The following is a 6,898-nucleotide window of genomic DNA, read 5'->3' as shown; positions in this document are numbered from 1 at the left end:
TTGGGCCAACAGAGCATCTACATTGTTTAGCTCCATTACTCCTCTTGTGTTCCCTCTTTCGGAGGCATAGAAGTAGTCGTTCTCTGCTACAGTTTCAATGACATCTATGGCCTCCTCAATGGTCTTCTTCTTGTTCAAAGACCCTTCGGATGAATGGTCTACTACCTTCTTGGACTCATAGGAGAGCCCTTCATAGAAAATGTGCAGCTGCACCCATTCATTGAACATATCTGGTGGGCACCTCCTTGTTAGGTCCTTAAACCTCTCCCATGCTTCATATAGAGTCTCACCATCTTGTTGCCTGAAAGTTTGGACCTCAGTTCTCAGCCTATTGATTCGTTGAGGGGGGTAAAATCTTGCTAAGAATTTGTTCACCACATCTTCCCAAGTTGTCAAGCTCTCCTTTGGGAAAGAATCCAGCCACTTGGCTGCCTTATCCTTGAGTGAGAATGGAAATAAGAGCAGTCTATAGGCGTCAGGATGAACACCATTAGACTTCACTGTGTCACATATTCTCAGGAAGGTGGTTAGATGTTGATTGGGGTCTTCTTGGACACTTCCTCCGAACGAACAGTTGTTCTGAACAAGGGTGATGAGCTGTGGTTTTAGTTCAAAATTGTTGGCATGGATGGTTGGCTTTTGAATGCTACTTCCACAGTTTCCTGGGTTTGGATTGATGTAAGAGCCTAAAACTCTTCTATCCTCCCCAGCATGATTTGCTCGACCTCTTCCGCCATGGTTGTGAGTCTCTTCTTCGTGATGGTTTTCCATATTTTCTTCCATGTTTGGTTCAAAGTATTCCTCAAAGTGTTCCTCCTCTTCTTCAGCACCAACTACACGTTTCTCTCTTGCCTCCCTCCTTAGTCTAAGGAAGGTTCTCTCAGGTTCAGAATCAAAGGAAGTTGAAGTCCCGCTTCTTCTCCCTGTCATACAACCAACAAGTACAAGCAAAGAGAATAGGTGAAGAACGTATATCTGTCAGAATTACTGTTAGAGTGAGTGATGCAATATATCAAACAGTTAGTGGGTTAGTGAAATGAATGGTAAATAACAAAGAAAAAGTAGGGGGAAGGGAAGAAATTAACTAAAAACAGAAAGTAAATAACTCAAACAGAAAATTAAATCAAACAAAAAATAAAATGCTCAATCTAGTTATCCTCCAATTTAATCATTGTTGATGCACAATCAATCCCCGGCAACGGCGCCATAGACTTGATGCACGGAAAACTTGTCTCATAACAAATTTCCTTCGGCAAGTGTATCGAATTTGTCGTCAAGTAAAAATTCACAATAGAGTGAGATCGAATCCCACAAGGATTGATTGATCAAGCAACTTTAATTAGAGGAATGTTCTAGTTGAGCGAATCCAGGATTTGAGTTTAGAATTGCAGAAAATAAAATGGCGGGAAGGTAAATGACAGAAAAAGTAAATGCTAGAATTAAAGAACAGAAAGTAAATGACTGAAGTAAATTGCAGAATTGTAAATGGGAATGGGGGAATTGCTCATAAAAGTAAGTAACAGAAAATAAAGAGAATGGGTAAGATCAGAAATGGGGAGTTCATTGGGCTCAGGAGATGTTGCATTCTCCGGATCAATTTCATTTTCATCTCTTCCTCAATCAATACACTCATTGATCTCCTTGGCAATCTTAAGTGATTGAATTACAATTTCTTGTAATTCAATCTCTCAAATCTTGATCAATAGCCAATTCCTTGGTCAATTGCTCATGAGAAGAGATGAAGTATGGTCACTGATTATACCACATGCATTTCCCAAATCAAGTGTTGAGAGGATTATAGTCACATATCCATCCAAACCCAATTTGGTCCAGCATGAGAAAGCATTTCTAGCTTGATCTCTTCATTCCTCTTTCAAGGTTCAGAAGAGATCCAAGTATGAATAGCTTCTTTTCCAAGATAACTACCCAATTGGATGAAGATCGAAAGCTTTCAAGTAAAATCAAGAGAAAACATAGAAGAAGAATAATGAAAACTAGTATTGATCCATCAAATTACAACAGAGCTCCCTAACCCAATGAAAGGGGTTTAGTTGTTCATAGCTCTGGAAAATGAAAACAAAGATGGAGAATACATGATGATACTAAAAGTGCAGAGAAAGTAAATACAGAGAGTAGTTCTATGCCGAGAGGCTCCCTATAATTTTCCAACTCTCTAAATAATTCAAAGCTACTCCTATATATACTACTCTTCTACTCTTCTAGTTGGTTCTTCAAGTCTTGGGTCTGGGCCTTTGGATCTTGAGTTTGAAACAGTTATCTTCTTCATTGGGCTTGGCTTTACTTGCAGAGAGAAAGTGTGAAGTGGGCAGAGACTTTAGCTCAGGACGTTAGTGGTGTTAACGTTCAGTGATAATATGGGTTCGAGAACGTTAGTGACATTCAACTTTTTCACTAACGTTCTTCACCCAAGTAAGAGCCACGTTAACTTCAACGTTAGTGGCACAAACGTTGCCACTAACGTTGCCCCTTTATCCATCGTGCACGTTATTGGGACTCACCTTTCCCAATAACGTTGAGAAATCTCCCCCTTCCCTACGTTAGGGTCCACGTTAACTTAGTTAACGTGGCTCTTTTAACGTAGGCTTGCCAACCTTCGAGAACGTTAGTGACACTTAACATTATCACTAACGTTCCAATGTGCCCCTTAGCTCCCACGTTAGAGTCCACGTTAACTAGGTTAACGTGGCTTCTAACGTGGCCATGCTAGCCATCTCCAACGTTAGTGACAAAGTTGAGTGTCACTAACGTTGGCTCAACATTCCCTTATCCACGTTAGCTTCCACGTTAACTAAGTTAACGTGGGAGTTAACGTGGCTCATGGTGGCATGTGTGGGCTCCTTCCAACGTTAGTGACAATGTTGGGTGTCACTAACGTTGGCGTCACCTCCCTTCTTCACGTTAACTTAAGTTAACGTGGGAGTTAACGTGGCTTATTGGGGTTTGTGTGGGTTCCTTCCAACGTTAGTGACAATGTTTAGTGTCACTAACGTTGTCGACCACCTTGTTTTCTCACGTTAGCTTCCACGTTAACTAGGTTAACGTGGGAGTTAATGTGGCTTAGTGTGACTTGGCCAACGTTAGTGATAATGTTGAATGTCACTAACGTTGGCTTCCTCCCTTTCTTCTTAACGTTAGAGGCCACGTTAACTAAGTTAACGTGGTGACTAACGTGGCCACTTATGAGCTTAGTCCAACGTTAGTGATAATGTTAAGTGTCACTAACGTTGGCTCCATTTCCTTTCTTCCATGTTAGAGTTCACGTTAACTTAGTTAACGTGACTCTTAACGTGGGCAATGATGGATTCAAGAGCGTTATTGGCAATCACTTTTCTCTTTAACTTTGCAAGTTACTCCCATTCCACGTTAGTGTTAACGTTAGTGTAACTAACGTAGCCACTAATGTGGTTCTTCTTTGCTTCCTTTGTCCTGAAATCAAGCAATAAAGTGCATCAAAGTTCTAGTCCAAGTCATGGGAAATGCAACATCCAATTTGTCCTTAAATTCATGCAAAATCCTCATGAAATCATGTAAATTGCACAATGCATGCTTGAATCAAGATGTAAGTGAATATCTATCCAAAACCAGCTTATTTCCTAAGGAAATGCATGAAACTATCCTAAAAACAGTAAAGAAAAGGTCAGTGAAACTGGCCAAAATGCCCTGGCATCAAAGAACTTTTCCAAAAATTCTCTTCTAAGTGTATCCCAGTCGGATACAGTTGCTGCGGGTTGAGTGTAGTACCACTCTCTTGCCTTTCCCTCAGGAGAAAACGGGAAAGCTTTCAACAAAATTGAAGTTTCATTTGCACCATCAAGCCTGACAGTTGAACAGGCTGCTTGAAAATCTCTCAGGTGCTTGATAGGCTCTTGAGCAAGTAAGCCATGAAACTTGGGCATCAAATTGAGCAGTGCAGTCTTTATTTCAAAGTCTGTAGCCACCGCTAGGTGATGCGCTTGAAACGGTTGCATTGTAAAATCAAGGGCTCCAGCTTCTTGGATAGTAACTCTCCTAGGTGCTGCCATGTCACCTACACGTAAATCAACCGAATCAGTAGAACGGGGGCTGGTTTCTTCCTCAAATGACGTTTCAGATCTGTCCTCAGAGAGGACTAACCGATGCCGAGCTTGCCTTATTCGTAAAATAGTTCTTTCAATCTCAGGATCAAATACTGGCAAGCTTGGATCAGGAAGTGAACGCGTCATCTAACAAAAGAAACATGCAGCTCATAGTAACAAAATAAAGTAAAATTCAAATAAATAAATTCCAATCAATAACTTAGCATCCTATTGCAACTCCCCAGCAACAGCGCCAAAAATTGACGTAGCGGAAATTGGCGAGTCATGAATTGTTATAAGATATGCGTTGCAAGTATAGTTCTTAACCAACCAGAGATCCGCTTATCAATTTAGAAGGGTGTCACAAAAATTAAAATTAAAATACTGGGAGTATGAATCCCAGGTCGTCTCCCAACGAGTTTCAGAAAGGTGTGCTATTTTATTAATTAAATGTTTTCAAGAAGGGTTTGAGTTGAATAAACAGGAAATTAAATTAGAGAAATTAAATAATTTAAATAAAAGCTTTGACTGTGAGTAGATTAGCTGGAAGCCCTATTCTTGTTGGAGTACTCTCAAAATTAATTGATAATTGAAGGTTGTTCTATTTAGTTATCCCTTACTAGCTAAGGGAAAGTCAAACAAGTTGGAATGCTACTTCTATTCACAAGTTCCAACCCACTCAATTAAAAGGGATTGGTGTCAGTAACTAGAGGGCAATCCAACAATAAACCCATTTTTCTTTTGAGCATTCCAACTCAAGGGTTCCTTTCAATCAACTCCCCATCAAGTTAGGGAACTACTCGCTCATTGTGAATGTAGAATTCATAACATAGGAAAGGGAATTAAGGAAAGTCATGATAAATAATAATCAAAGAAATCAATTAAAAATAAAAGTAATTCTTGTATTAATAAATTCTAAAAGTAATTCAATAGTAAAATTGAGTAAATTTAAGGACATGGAAGAGTAAGAGCCAAGTAAAGAAAATGAACTAGAATGACGAAGTCTTGATGAGGTAATAACTCTTCTCAATATCCCAATGCAAAAAGCAATAGAAATAAAAATCCTAAGAACTATGAATGTGTAGAGAGAAAACCTAGAGGAGGAGTAAAACTAGATCTAAAAACTAAAAATTGTGTAGAATGAATGTTGTTTTCGGTCTCTGCATGTTCTCTGGCTCTAGTCTGCTTTTCTGTGCCAAAAACTGGGTCAAAACAGGGCCCAAAATCGCCCCCAGTGAATTCTGCAGATTATGCAGATCGCGCACGTCACGCGATCGCGTCATTCATGCGGCCGCGTCATTCGGCGTTTTGCCCTGCCACGCGAGCGCGTCGTTTACGCCTCTGCGTCACTTGTGCTATTCCAATCCGCGCAGTCGCGTGAGCCATGCGGCCGCGTCACTTCTCGCTGGTCATCTCCTCAATTTCCTGTGTTCCTTCCATTTTTGCAAGCTTCCTTTCTAATCTCCAACTCATTCATGCCCTATAAAGCCTGAAACACTTAACACACAGATCACGGCATCGAATGGAATAAAGGAGAATTAAAATACATAATTAAAAGTCTCTAGGAAGCAAGTTTTCAATCATGTAATAATTTTAGGAAGGAAATATAAATGCATGCTAATCATATGAATAAGTGGGCAAAGATCATGATAAAACCACACAATTAAACACATTATAAACCATAAAATAGTGGTTTATCAATCTGTTTTCTACAAAATGCCTTTTATTGGCTGGTCGGTCCGAACCCTGATAATGTGAGCTTGGAAATACAGGCGAAGTCGCCGAGATATTAGTATGAGAGCATAGGCAAATTTTTCTATTTTTTGGTAGTTCAGTTCGGATCCTTGTAGTGCCTTGCTGATGAAGTATACAGGTTGTTGCCCGCTGTCGTCTTCTCGGACTAGTGCTGAGGCTACTGCCCGACTTCCTACTGCAAGGTACAATATAAGTGGTTCTCCTTCCCGTGGCCGAGTTATGGTAGGTGGTTGTCCCAGGAACCTTTTGAAATCTTGGAAGGCCTGCTCGCACTCCGTTGTCCATTCAAACTTCTTTCCCTTCCTTAGAGTGGCATAGAAGGGGAGGGATCTTATTGTTGATCCAGCTAGAAATCTGGACAAGGCTGCCAATCTTCCATTGAGTTGTTGTACCTCTTTGACATAAGACGGGCTCTTCATGTCGAGTATGGCCCGGCATTTATCCGGATTTGCCTCAATTCCTCTTTGTGTGAGCTTAAAACCCAAGAATTTGCCGGCTTCTACTGCGAAGGTGCATTTTGCAGGGTTGAGTCGCATGCCATGCCTTCTTATAGTGTTAAATACTTGGGTGAGGTTGGACAGTAACGTCTCTTCACTTTGCGTCTTTATTAACATGTCGTCTACATAGACTTCCATGATTTTCCCGATGTGGTCTGCAAAGACCTTATTCATTAATCTCTGATATGTAGCTCCCGCATTTTTGAGTCCGAAAGGCATGACGATGTAGCAGTAGTTTGCTTTTGGGGTTCACAATGAAGTTTTTTCTTGATCGGGTAGGTACATCGGGATTTGATTGTATCCCGAATAAGCATCCATAAACGAGAGGTATTTGTATCCGGAGGAGGCATCTACCAAGGCGTCGATACTTCGGAGTGGATAAGGATCTTTTGGGCAGGCTTTGTTGAGGTCAGTGTAATCGGTGCATATCCGCCACTTCCCATTTGATTTTTTCACCAAGACGATGTTGGCTAGCCATAGTGGGTACTTAACTTCTCTTATGAATCCTGCTTCCAGTAAAGCTTGTACTTGTTCTTCCACAGCTTGGGATCGTTCTGGTCCGAGCTTTCT

General features: G+C 40.8%; 1 non-coding gene across 1 annotated transcript; it reads left to right on the top strand.

Annotated features, from left to right (window-relative positions):
* The first annotated feature begins 223 nt into the window (after positions 1-223).
* LOC112768844 (small nucleolar RNA R71) lies at positions 224-330 on the top strand. The gene has a single exon (XR_003186227.1). It is a non-coding gene; the product is annotated as a small nucleolar RNA R71 (small nucleolar RNA).
* The last annotated feature ends 6,568 nt before the right edge of the window (positions 331-6,898 follow it).

This window comes from Arachis hypogaea, chromosome 17 (assembly GCF_003086295.3).
Source record: "Arachis hypogaea cultivar Tifrunner chromosome 17, arahy.Tifrunner.gnm2.J5K5, whole genome shotgun sequence".
Lineage (NCBI taxonomy): Eukaryota > Viridiplantae > Streptophyta > Magnoliopsida > Fabales > Fabaceae > Arachis > Arachis hypogaea.
The sequence above is the reverse complement of the archived record's forward strand: the minus strand, read 5'-3'. Positions and strand labels throughout refer to the sequence as shown.